The sequence below is a fragment of the Triticum urartu genome, chromosome 4 (genome assembly GCF_003073215.2).
Source record: "Triticum urartu cultivar G1812 chromosome 4, Tu2.1, whole genome shotgun sequence".
NCBI classification, from domain to species: Eukaryota; Viridiplantae; Streptophyta; class Magnoliopsida; order Poales; family Poaceae; genus Triticum; species Triticum urartu.
In genome coordinates this window covers 586927626-586941633 of record NC_053025.1, presented here as the reverse complement: position 1 = coordinate 586941633, position 14008 = coordinate 586927626, and positions in this window count along the sequence as shown.

Below are 14008 nucleotides of genomic sequence, written 5' to 3'. Positions count from 1 at the left end.
GCCGTCCTCCGGTGTGTACTCCTGGTCCGTCATGCGGGGCACGTAGGCTTTCGGGGCTGTTACCCCGAATACCTCGCCGTGGTGCCCCACACTCCATGTTGCTCGGCCCATCGTGGCGTGCTGGGGGTGATAGCGTGGCATCCCTCTCCGGCCATGGAAGGCGACGCTTGCGCCCATCCTTGCTGCGGGCGGTGCGGGGGCGGTAGAGCCCCCGGCGCCGCCGGCCATGCCGGCGTTGACGAAGCCCCCTAGCACGCTCGACGGCGCATGATGGCGGCGTGGCCCGCCGAAGATCCCCGTAGCGGTCTGAGGAGGAAGCTGATGGCAGAAGGGTGGGGCTCCCGAGGCCGCCGCGTCCAGCAGCTCGGCGACGCACTCCAGCAGCGTGTCCCGGCCGCTTTCCATCAGCCGGCACCGCAGTAGCTCCCTTGCCACGATAAGTGCTGCCCGTGCGTTTGCTTGCTCCCGTCGCGAGTGCTGCGCTGTCGCCGCGGCGTGGCTTGCTGCTCTGGCAGCGGCTCATACTTGCCATGGAGTGAGGGTAGCCGATGCCCCGCCGCGTCGCCCGCGCCCCGGAGGATTGGGTGGCGCTCGGGCCGCCTGGAGTGCAGGGTTGAGGTCTTCGTAGGCGGGCGGCGACGACAGGCTGGCTAGGCTGCCCAGCAGTCGGGGTCAGCTCTTGGGTCATCGAACATCGCGGCCGCGGTGCATCTGCAAGTCGATTGTCAGAGAAGAAGCTCCGGTGCACCCCTACCTGGCGCGCCAAATGTCGGATATGGGGTTCCGGCAAACCCTTAAGGTACGAACACTGGGGTGCGCACGAAGTCTTTCCCTCCTATCGATCTACGCCTAGCTCACTAAGATCTCGCGGACGAACTCGATGAACTCGCAACACAGAAAGACATAGGATTTATACTGGTTCGGGCCACCGTTGTGGTGTAACACCCTACTCCAGTGTGGTGGTGGTGGATTGCCTCTTCGGCTGATGATGAACAATACAAGGGGAAGAACAACCTCCCGAAGTTGAGGTGTTCTTGTGCGTGGCTAACTTGTGTGGGTGAGAGAGTGATCTAAGATGCCGTCCTCTCGTCCTCTTCCCTTCTCTTTTTCCTTCTATGGTGGTGGCTAGCCCTACTTATAGAGGCCCTAGTCCTCTTCCCAAATATTGAGCGGGAAGGGAGCCAACAACGGTGGGCTAATTTGAAGGGGGACAGCTAGTACAAGCCACCCTGACAAAAGGTGGTCTGCGCCTGCGAAAGGCTCTGGTGGTGACGCTGTCTTGGGCTCCACGATGACCTCCGTCTTGTCGTCCTTCCGGTCTTGGTCTTGCACAAAAATGGTAACCTTTGCCTGATGCCTCGGTACTCCTTGCCTGCGTTAGTTTCCTTAGCACCAAAGAGGAAATAAGGACGCTACGCGCACTGGCGCCCGCCTGGTGTCGATCGTCATGGCTCACGAGTCTGGGGACCCCCGTTCCCAGGACGCCGACAACTTTGAAAGTGAAGAAATTGGTGTGATCCTAAAGACTTGGTATTCATTCGAGGAACATGAAGCATGAAGACTTTTGTTTTCGTAGTTTCATTTTCTCTTTCTTGAGTCATAGGAAACACCGTACGGTTAAAGGGGGTCGAGGAAATACTAAGGAAAAATTTCCAAGTGATGCTCAACTTAAATCCTACACCTACCAATCCCTTCGAGTGAAGCCATTGGAAATCTCATACAGCTCAGTCAATTTCTTCAGTGACAGAGACGAAGTTCTTCTGGTCTCTGAGGAATTTGTTCTGACTGAGGAGTTAGGAATTCGCCAATGCGGATTGCCTACACTGTGAGGAACATGATAGCCATGAGGAATTTCATACTCAAAATTCCGACCGTTGTTGTGCTATGCGCCAGCTGTCCCTAAATATCTACCCACCTAACGGTCATATCATTGAAGGGCATTTATGTCTTATCATGTCGGGCTGCTCCCTAGGCTATAAATAGCCGCCCCTACAACCACTAGCTGGTTGGCTGCTCCGAGAGAAACTGACACTTGTCATTTGAGAGCATCCCATCCTCCAAGGACTTTGAGTGAAAATCATCAAGTGAGGAAAACCCAAACCCAAACACCTACAAACCCAAAGTGATTGAGCATCACTGAAGAGATTGATCCTGCGTGGATCCGACGCTTGTTGCCTTTCAAGACGGTGCATCTTCCAGACGGTTAGGCGTCATGGTCTAGAGCATCCAATAGGAAATTGTGGATCACCGAGTGACCGAGTCTGTGAAGGTTTGGAAGTCACCTGAAGACTTACCACGAGTGATTGGGCGAGGTCAGTGTGACCTTAGCTCAAGGGGAATACGGTGAGGACTGAGTGTCCTGAGCTGTGTGTTCAGGACTGGGTGTCCGGGACTGTGTGTCCTCAGGTTTAAATACCTAGCCGCCCTAACCAGACGTACAACTGTCACAGTAGTTGGAACTAGTCTACCAAATCATTATCTTCACCGAGCTAACTGGTTCCATTTCTTCAACCCTTCCATTTCCTCTTTCCTGTGTTTACGCTTTTTGTACTCTGTGCTTGGTTTTCATTTCTTCATGAAGACCATGCTCTTGTTCTGTTATGTTTACTTCTGAGTACTTATTTCGCTGCAAGTGCTTCTTCACTCAGGAATTTCCTCACCCACAAATTCCTCAGTGAAGAATTCGTAAAAATCGCCTATTCGCCCCCCCTCTAGTCGATATAATGCACTTTCAATTGGTATTAGAGCAAGGTACTCCCTTGTTCTATGTGATTTTGGTTTAACCGCCTGGAGTTTTAGTTATGTGGACCGCAGATATGATCAAGGTTTCTGCTGGGTGTCGTACCTTCGATGGAACGGACTACCCCTAATAGAAGAATAAGATGTGCATGCATCTTGAGGCAATTGATAATGATCTCCGGTACGTTATGGAGAATGTTGTTCCCTCTATCACTCCAATCATCAACGCTGCTGATGTGAAGAGATTCAAGCAACTCGACTCTCAAGCAAAGAACATCATATGTGGCCATCTGAGCAAAGGGCGGTATGGCAGAGTGAGTGCTTTGGAGATAGCAAAGCTTATCTATGACAGGATGTCCAAGGTCAATGAGGGAGTCTCAACACAGCGTGACTCTCAAGTTGACTTTCTTCACAATCTCTTCATCTGCTTCAAAAGGCTTGACAATGAAAATGTTCAGCAAACCTTCGATCGCCTCACTGACATCTCAAATGAGCTTCAAGCACTTGGTGCCACTGATATCACCGACCATGAGGTGGTGAAGAAATTGCTGAGATCGCTTGATTCCTCATTTGATACCTTGGCATTGATGATACAAGAATGTGGATACTATAAGTCACTTGATCCCGCTGATATCCTCGAGAGACTAAACACTCATGAGTTACAGCTTGCTGAGAAGAGAGATCTCTATGGACCAAGTTATGGTATATCACGGGCTCTGAAGGCCAAGGCAATGTCCGAATCTGAAGGTGAAGATTCTGGCAGCAGCCTTGGTGATCCTGAAGAACTGAGCCAGGAGCTAGCAATGCTCGTGAGGAAGTTTCAGAAGTTCTCAAGACGTGGTCGCTTTGGTAAGTCCTCAAGAAGTGGTTGATGAAGCAATGTACCTAGGGTAGGGTCATGGACCTATCCTAACTGCCCTACCCAAGGACATCTCTAGAAGAAATCACCTTTCAATCAACTTGGAGGTGTTCCACTCGACAGACTCGAAGACACTCGACCAAGAAGCAATCACTCGACCAAGAAGCAACCACTCGACGGCCAGGAGACCTAAAGTCACTCCGCACGCTAACGGTCGGTCATTAAGTAGCTTTTATGGTCATCATAGCACTTTATTAGGGGCGTTACCAGTAACGCCCGACCTTAATGTACTTAAAACCCTGCATAACTGAGGGCCGAAGGGGTCTGGCGAACTCTATATAAGCCACCCCCCTCCTTAGTGTAAAGGGGTCGCACCCCTGTAATTCATACACACATAATCCAGTCGACCGCCTCCGGGCTCCGAGACGTAAGGCTATTACTTCCTCCGAGAAGGGCCTGAACTCATAAACCTCGTGTGCTTACAACTACTCCATAGCTAAGATCTTGCCTCTCCATACCTACCCCCCTACATTACTGTCAGACTTAGAACCACGACAGTTGGCACCCACCGTGGGGCAGGTGTCTTAGCGATTTGTTGGAGGAGTTGCGATCTCTTCCGATCCAGATCATCATGGTTTCTGGTGGAGTTTTGGTGGAAGGCCGCGAGATCAGTCTCGGCGCGCTCACGTTCGTCACCGACGACTCCGCTTGGCTTCAGGAGGCTCCGCTCGACGTCGATGCACTCCCTGTCCGCGGGGCAACGCACTTTCGCGCGTGCGTCCGCGGTGTCCTCTTGCGGCAACCGTCGACCCATTATCGGTCGGCCCTTGTGTTATCCTCCCTCCTTGTTTCCCGCCGGCGCAAGCGCTCTGGTCGGTCGAGACTTCAGCGGTGGGTGAGACACGCGATGGCACGCCAGTCGGCCACCCCTCAAGTCGCGGCGATCGAGCCCGACAAATCCCTCTACGGCCTGTTCGACCTGTCGACTGGCTCCGCAGAGACCGCATCTGAGTGCGACAGCAGTGATCCAGTGGTGGAGGTTCTGATGGTCGATGGACCGCGCAGTCCTCCCGGTTTTCCCCGCACTGACAGAGGCGCAGGTGGAGGCAACCCGTCGCATCCCCATGAGGAATATCTCCCCAAGCCTCTCATGTCGCTGCAGAGAGAAGAACTTCGTCACCGGAACATGGATGCACCGCACACTCCTATCATTGGAGAAACCCCTGAGGCTCGTGCCTTGGAGGACGCGCGCCTGGCAAACTTGGCTGAGCGCACTCGACTGGAGAACCTCCAGCGAGCACTCGACGAGCGTGCGCGACAACAGGTTCCAGAATCAAGTCGACGTCACCTCTTTCCTTCCCCGCAGGTATATCAAACTCCGATTCAGAATTTAGCAGCTGCAGCCCGTATAGCAGAGTCGATTCAGCCTTCCCAGTCAGAGGCTGGCAGAGGCTTGTTGCAGATCAGAGCATTACTCCGGGCAGCAGGAGACCAGAATTCCGCTGTTTCTCAGTCGCGGAACTGGATTCATAGCAGATCCATTGCTGCAGACACAGTCCAGTCGGCTCATAGCCCAATATCGCCCCTGAGGCATGAGGGACGTGGGGACCGGCGTGATCAGTACGGGAACCGTGAGTAGTATGATCACCGATTTGATCATGATGATCGACGTCGAGTGCCCACCCCTCCCCCGAGGAGTGGATCATATGTGCCTCGACAGCAGGATGACAGGCGCCCTCATAGTGTTGGGCGAAGGATTCCAGTCGACCCCAGGGAACCAGGCTTTGATGTGAGATCCATTCTCGTTCAAGGTTTGGTCGACAGGAACAGAGCTCACCGAGAAGGTCACGACAGAGGTGCACCTACCAGAAGCAGAGTACATGTTTCGGGGCCAGAGTTCTTTAGTAGAGCCATCAGGACCGTTGTGATTCCTCCCAACTTCAGGTTGGCGACTGGAGTCAGTAAGTTCACTGGTGAGCGCAAGCCCGATACTTGGCTTGAAGACTACCGAGTGGTTGTCCAGATTGGCGATGGCAATGATGAAGTGGCCATGAAGCACCTGCCTCTCATGTTGGAGGGCTCGGCCAGAGCGTGGCTGGATCAGTTAGCACCCGGCAGCATTTACACTTGGGAAGATCTCGCCCGAGTGTTTTCCACCACATTTGAAGGAACATGCAAGCGGCCGGCAGGGCTGACGGAACTGCGGTCTTGCGTGCAGAAGCTGAATGAAACTTTGAGGGATTACATCAAGAGATGGATCACGTTACATCACACGGTAGAGAATGTGCCTGATCACCAAGCAGTCTGTGCCTTTAAAGAAGGCGTCAAGTACAGAGAACTGAATCTGAAATTCGGTCGAATAGGAGACATATCTCTGAATCGGATGATGGAGATTGCCACCAAGTACGCTAATGGTGAAGATGAGGATCGACTCCGGAGTGGCAAGCACAAGTCAATCGCCCAAGAAACCGAAGGAGGAAATTCCAATCGGAAACAGAAGCTGAAAGCCGAGCCAGCTGCTCCTGGGGAAGCCTTGGCTGTAACTCAAGGAAAGTTTAAGGGGAAACCCAAAGGGCCTTGGAACCCCAAGAAAGTTAAAGACCAAGACGGAAATGATGTGTTGGATTTGCCATGTCACATCCACACCAAGAAAGATGAAGAGGGTAAGCTCATTTACCCGAAACATACCACTCGACAGTGGCGGCTCTTGATCCAGCAGTTCCAGGGCAAACAGCTCAAAGATAAGGAAAAGGAGTCAGACAAAATCGAGGACAAGGAAGACAGTGATGATGGATACCCCCAGGTCAATTCCACCTTGATGATTTTTGCTGATGTCTCGACTGAAAGTTATCAACCGTGAGGTGAATATGGTTGCTTCGGCGACACCCGGTTATCTGAAGTGGTATCAGACTACCATCACATTCTGTCGGTGGGAACGACACCTATGGGATCACAAGAATCCCTACTACGGTTGCGGGGCGCGGGGTAATGAGAAGAGCGGATCAAACAGATAGCACACGGTTCGTTTATCCCGGTTTGGGCCACGAGGATGCGTAAAACCCTACTCCTGCTTTGGTGGATTGTATATCTGTGTTCTTGAGCTAGCTATGGGGCGTGAGGAGCTCCAAAAAGCCGAATCCTCCTCCTGGTCGCCTAGGGCCTCCTTTTATAGGAAAGGGGTTGCCACAGTGGCACACAGGAGGTGGAAAGGGTACAGTTATGTGAGGTTATCCCTTGCATTACATGACAAGGCGCATTTAATGCGTCTTGCCCAGGTGTCCTTGCTTTATCGGGGATGGGGGAGAGCCCTGTCTCGTCCGTAGCCGCTCCCTCTCGTGTTGACACGCGCCCTGGCCAGCGGCGCCCGCGGTGCCATGTAGGCAGGCAGGCAGCTGAGGTGGCGCAGTGGTGGGTCTCCACGAAGATCTGCATGCCGCCATGCAGGTGCCTGCCCAGCTGGTTGGGTCGGCAGCTGCATGCGAACGGCGGTGGAGGTTTGACTGGCGTGGGCCTGATGGTGGCCCTACGGGTGTTCTTGGCAAGGGCCTTGCAGGGCCCCGGCAAGGGTCTTGCCGTGGCGCCTGCTGTCATCCCCGGCAAGGCTCTTGCCGGGGGCCTTGTGGTCCTCCTTGGCTGGGATCCCGCCAAGGATCATCATCTTCTAAAGGGTGTATCTGATCTTGAATGTCTTCACCAAGATCTGCATGCCACCACGGGGATGTCTCCCGAATCCTTGCCCCATGGGGGCAGTGGACTCAAGGGTGACTCACTCCGTAGGTGTGGGGCGAGCTGCCACGGCAAGGGTCTTGCCGGGTTTGCTAAAACCGCCTCCCGGCAAGGATCTTGCCGGGGGGAGTCCGCTTCGTCTCCTTTGCTCTTTGTGGGCTTGGTCTTGGCGTCGTTCTGCTTCTCTCGAGCTTCGGCCTTACCTTGGCTCACCTCCCTTGCCTTGCTCAGTGTGGTGGTGCCCGTGGCTCAGACTGCCCATGCACAGTTATAGGGGTACAAAAAGCGTACCCCTCTTTTTGTACACCGACAGGAGCCCCCGGGCCTGGGCCACACGTAAGTGCAATCGCGTCGTTGGGCTAGGCCCAAAAATGGTGCGCGGGCAGGCGGGGCGGTTTTTACCGCGGTATGTCTCTTCGCGCGCTGCGCTTCCCATGCTTCCCGCGTGTGGCGCGGCATGGGGAGGCGTGTGTGACGTGGGCCGCATGCGTGGGGCTGAGCTCTGCATGCATGCGTCACGTCGTAGTAAAGGGGGCGGTTCGCGTCTTCCCCATAAACGGAGGGAGGCGTGGAGGCGCGGCCCATTTACTGAACGGGGCCTAGGCGTGGTCTTCAAGGCGTCCACTCCCCACGATCACGGGGTGGGGAGAGGTCGCCTCACCCGTCGCCTCGGTCCTGCACGCCTGCCACGTGGCTCTCATGCGCTTGGGGTGGCGAACGGTGGAGGCGGGAAACCGGGCCGCTGCGGGCTAGGGCGGCGGGTCGGTACCAGTTCCCTGCGCCTTCCGCGTCTTGATTGGCTGAGCGGGGCGGCCGAGCCCCCACCCCGTTCCTTTATAAAGAGAGGGAGGGGGGGAATGGCGTCCCGCATTCTTTCATCTCCTCCTTCCTTCAGCTTCTGCTCCCCCCTTCCATCCGCCATGGAGAGAGGGAAACCTGGTCCTTCAACGGTGATGGCGAGGGTCGCCGCTTGACAAAGCGTCCCTCCTTCTCTTGCACCCGCGGTGGCAGAGCCAGCCGTGAGGGGAAGGGGGAGGGGGCGAGGTCGTGGGCGATGCCAAGGCGCTCGGGGAAGAGGAGGACGGGGCGGCGCGCCAGCCTCGCCTCCGCCGGCAGTTCCTCCCCCCATGGAGGGCCACGTTGGGGATGACCCTTGAGAGTTCTTCATCAGGCTGCGCCGGCCGCCTCGCCGTCGCCTTCGTCTCCCGGCTCCATTCGTGCGGGAGATGGAGCTAGACCCGCCGGAGTCGTTGCGGCTGCACATGAGGGGCTGTGGGATCAGCGGCACGCGGGTTCGCGTCGACTTCCCAGCCCCTCACGTGATGTATCTTCGTCGAGGATGGAAGATGTTCGCTCATATCCACCGCTTGACGGAGGGGCTCACTCTCCATTTCAAGCTGATGGAGGGTGGCCTTCTCTCCGTCAAGGTCTTCGAGTGCTTCGGGACCCGTGCAAGGTGATGCGTGGAGAGCTCTTCTGATAGCGAAGACTCCTCCTCGGGCGAGAGTGACGAGGAGGACAGCAGCAACGACGACGAGGGTAGAAGGCAGCAGGATGACGGGTCCGATTAGGTGTCGGGCGCCGCTCCATGCGGCACAGGCGACCCCATCATCCGTGTCGTCGGCTCCCTGAACTTCTCGGGGTCGTCTCCTTGGGCGGCTGGCGTTGGGAGGCTGCGGAAGAGGAAGAGGGCGGGCGGCAAGGCCGTCAAATCGGATTACGCGGGCACCGACGCCTTCAACGCGTGCTGACATCCTGCCGCCTCGTCTTCGAGCTCTGCTTCCGGCACTGCCATCACCATCCAGCCTTCGGACGGCCACCGAGATGTTCTCTTGGTGTCTTCTGCCACCCGTAGCTCGCCTAGGCGCCCCTTTTGCCCTTTTCGCCTCCTTGACCTGCCTCCTGAGGAGAGGGACAAGAAAGGGATTACGGGCACCTTATCTCTTTTTAGTTTGTAAGCCTTCGGGCCTTAGCTGAATTTAAAACTTGTAATCCCATCATTCATGTTTTTCATTCCCTATGGACTATACCTGAGTGGAATGTTTTTAATGAAAAAGGGATGCTTGCCGGGTCATTTGTTTGTGGGTAGAACCCACGACAAGGAGTAAATCCTTGATATCTTTAAGATAAACATTTCCTTGCCCGGCAACAGGCCTTGCCGTCTCCCCACTTCACTCGACCTTTCTCACACCTTTGGCGGAGGCAGGGATGAGGTGGGTTCAGGCTCCTTGTTTCATCCTCTCGCTGCCGCGACTACGACCAAACCTGGCCCCAAGAATGAGCCCTAGGGCCTAGGGTTAGGGGAGCACGGTAGCTTTAGGAAAAAACGAGGTTTCACATACCTTAGTCCATAAGGGAATGCATGATAAGGGATGAAGAACTTATCTAAAGTTTTAGCCCCCGGCAACTCTGGTTTGCCATGGGTGAATCTTTGCTCTTGCAGCCCCCGGCAATACTGGCTTGCCGGGGTCTAGATGTTGGTCTGTCCCTCTGCTCTTTTTCATCCTCAAGTGATCCGGCAAGGATATCTGTGAGTCCTGCAAACCAAAGAAGACGAAAGAACGGCAAAGAGACACACACTCAACCTCTAAGCTAGGGGTTAGTCGCCGCTAAGCACTATCAACCCTAACCAAGGACGAGACTCGACCTAGCATGCATGCTATAACTTAGGGCGCCAGCGCTTCATTCATTTGTGCTCAGGGTCTGCGTCTGTCTTTGTACAAAGGGTTACATGCATCATCGGCAATGCTTGTACAAAAGGTGGCTTGCCGGGGGGCCCGGCAAGCCGCGCCTCACGGGTAAAACTTGCGAAGATGCTCAATGTTCCAGGAGTTACTCACCGGAATGGCATCTTCGGTCTCCAGGCGGACTGCGCCGGGCCTGGTGACTCGTATTACCCGATAAGGGCCTTCCCACTTTGGCGTCAACTTGTTGGAATTCTTGGCCGATTGAACGCGCCCAAGGACAAGGTCGCCTTCCTCAAGGCTTCGGGCATGAACCTTGCGGCTATGGTAGCGGCGCAAGGCTTGTTGGTAGCGTGCTGCTCTCACAGCCGCCCGAAGAAGATCTTCCTCAAGGAGCATTGCGTCATCTTGCCGCAGTTGCTCTTGCTCAAGCTCATCATAAGCTAGCACTCGAGGTGACCCGTATATGAGTTCAGTGGGGAGAACTGCTTCTGCCCCGTATACCAGGGCAAAGGGTGTCTGGCCGGTGGCTCGATTTGGCGTCGTCCTGATCGACCAAAGAACCATCGGCAACTCATCAATCTAGCGCCTTCCACTCTTGTGCAGCCTGTCAAAGGTCTTGGTCCTTAAGCCTCGTAGTACTTCAGCGTTTGCCCTCTCAGCTTGACCATTGCTTCATGGGTGAGCAACAGAAGCGAAACAGACTTTGCTGCCGAGGTCTTGGATATATTGCATGAAGGTGCGGCTTGTGAACTCTGTGACGTTGTCGGTGATGACCCTGTTGGGTACACCAAAACGGCACACTAGTCCCTTGAAGAACTTGACGGCTGACTGAGCTGTGACCGTCCTCACTGCCTCCACCTTCGGCCACTTTGTGAACTTGTCGATTGGAACGTACAAGTACTCAAAGCCCCCGACAGCGCGGGGGAAAGGGCCCAATATGTCGAGCCCCCAGACCGAGAAGGGCCAGGAGAGAGCAATGGTTTGAAGGGCTTGAGTTGGCTGATGAAGCTTCTTTGAATGGAACTGACACGCTTCACACCTGGTGACTAGTGTCGTCGCATCCTGGAGGGCAGCGGGCCAGAAGAAACCTTGCCAAAATGCCTTGCCGGCAAGGGCCCTTCACCCGATGTGGGATCCACATATGCCTCTGTGTATCTCTGCCAACAGCTCCAGTCCTTCCTCCCGAGGGATACACTTCAATTTCACACCGTTCGGCCTCTTTCTGTACAGGACGTCATCGACGAACTGGTACATGGTAGAGCGACGGGCTACTTTTTCCACTTCTTCCCGCTCTTCAGGAAGTTCCCCTGTTTGGAGGAATCGGACGGTATGCTGTGCCCACGCTGGAGCCTGGGGCTCGACGGCGAGGACTAAAGGCATTTCCTCTGCTATAGGAGCGGCTGTCTCGACGGCAAGAGCTTGACGCTCCGCCGGAGCTAGCCGTCCCGTGGCGGGCTCAGTGTCCCTGGCAACATCCTTGCCGGCGGCTCCGGGGAGCTCGGCGGGAAAGTACTTGACGGGTCCTGATTTCCTCCTCTTGTTCTGCTCTGTTGATGGATCAACGGATGGCTGAGTTAGCTGGAGCACAAAGGTACCTGGTTCCACAGGTAGCTTGAGGGCACGCATTTTGACAGGTAATCGGCGATATCGTTCTCCACTCGGGGAACGTATTCAGCCTGTATACCGTCGAAACGCTCTTCCAGCTTTCTCACTTCATCGACGTAGGCCTTCATCAATGGGCTCTGGTAGTCCTTGTTGACTTTCTTGACGAGGAGCTGCGAGTCGCCCCTAACGATGAGCTTCTTGATTACGAGGTCCGCCGCGATCCTAAGACCGGCAAGCAGCCCTTCGTACTCTGATGTATTGTTTGTTGACACCTCCCTGGGGAAGTGCATATGGATCACGTACTTGAGATGCTCTCCGGTGGGCGCGACAAGCAGTACGCCAGCCCCGGCGCCGTGTAAGGAGAAAGCTCCATCAAAGTACATGATCCAACTGCAACTTGCCTCCTTGCCGGGGAGAGCAGTCTCTTGGGCTTCATTGTCAGGCGTTGCAGTCCATTCTGCAATGAATTCCGCCAGGACTCGGCTCTGAATCGTCGAAGTACTTTCAAACTTGAGGCCAAAGCTGGACAGCTCCAGTGCCCATTCCACAATTTTTCCCATTGCATCTGGATTGTGCAATATCCGTTGCAGAGGGAGGCGAGTGACGACAGTGATCTCGTGTGCCTGGAAGTAGTGATGCAGCTTCCTCGAGGCCATAAGAAGGCCGAAGAGCAGTTTCTGCACGCTGGAGTACCTTGATCTAGCTCCCTGCAGGAGGGAACTAACAAAGTAGACCGGGTGCTGCATCATTTTCTTCTTCGGCGGCACTTCAACTGGCTGTGTCGTCTCTGCATTGGTGGTGTCGGGCTCTGTTGCTGCCATTACCTCGTCGTCATCCTCTCTCTGCACCACTAGTGCGGCGCTGACCACCTAGTTCATCGCCGCCAGGTATAGCAGCAACGGCTCCTGTGGCCTAGGCGCAACTAGTATTGGCGCGGAGGAGAGGTACTTCTTCAAATCTTGCAATGCTGCTTCGGCTTCTGGCGTCCACTCCATCGGGCCCGCCTTCTTCAGGATCTTGAAAAAGGGATGGGCGCGCTCGGCAGCCTTGGAAATGAATCTGCCCATGGCGGCCACGCAACAAGCAAGCCGACGCACATCCTTGATTCGCTTGGGTGCTTCAATCTGCTCTATAGCTTTGATCTTGTCCGGATTGGCCTCTATCCCACGCTGTGACACAAAGAACCCGAGAAGCTTGCCGGATGGGACGCCAAAGACGCACTTCTCAGGGTTCAGCTTGAGACCGATCTTGCGTAGGTTTGCAAATGTTTCTTGCAAATCCGGTATGAGGGTTGCCCTGTCCTTGGTTTTGACCACTATGTCATCCATATAAGCTTCCATATTTCTATCGAGCTGGGGTTCAAAACCAATCTGGACCGCCCTTGCAAACGTCGAACCAGCACTCTTCAGCCCGAAAGGCATCCACATGAAACAATATGTACCACATGGGGTGATGAATGATGTTTTCTCTTCGTCTTCTCTTGTCATGAAGATCTGGTGGTAGCCGGAGTAGGCATCGAGGAATGACAACAGATCACACCCAGCTGTGGAGTCAACAATCTGGTCGATGCACGGCAACAGGAAGGGGTCCTTAGGACAAGCCTTATTGATATCTGTGTAATCAATACACAGCCTCCACTTCCCATTAGCCTTGCGCACTACGACCGGATTGGCCAACCACGTTGGATGGAGCACTCCTCTTACCAAACCCGCTGCTTCCAGTTTCCGGATCTCCTCTGTGATGAACTCTTGTCTTTCCAAAGCTTGCTTTCTGACCTTCTGCTTGACGGGCCGCGCATGAGGACAGACAGCAAGGTGGTGCTCAATCACCTCCCTGGGAACGCTGGGGATGTCGGAAGCTTGCCATGCAAACACACCGACATTCGCCCGCAGGAAGGTGACGAGTGTGTCTTCCTATTTGTCGTCAAGGGTGGAGCTTATGGTGAAAGCCCCTCCCGCACCGTCCTCATTGACAGAAACCTTCTTGGTTCCCGGCGGTATGGCCCTGGGCTTCTTGTTTCCGCCGGTGGAGCTCTCTGGCACGTCCTCGACGGGAGCGCTACACTCTGGAGAGGTGCGCTTGCCGGAGTGGGTGTCCGAGGTCTCACCGGTCTTCTTCTTCTTCCCCCCAGGGTCCCAGCGGCAGGAGCAACTGGCCTAGTGGCGGCAGCTGCTGCAACTGCTTGCTGGTATAGTTAGTCAACGCAAATCAGCGCATCTTTCTTATCGGAGGGGATGGTGATGATCGTCACGAGTCCTGGCATCTTCAGGGTGTTGTAGGCATAGTGTGACGCCGCCATGAACTTGGCCAGCGCTGGGCGGCCAAGGATCCCATTGTAGGGCAAGGGGATCTTGGCAACATCAAACACGATCCTCTCCGTCCTGTAGTTCAG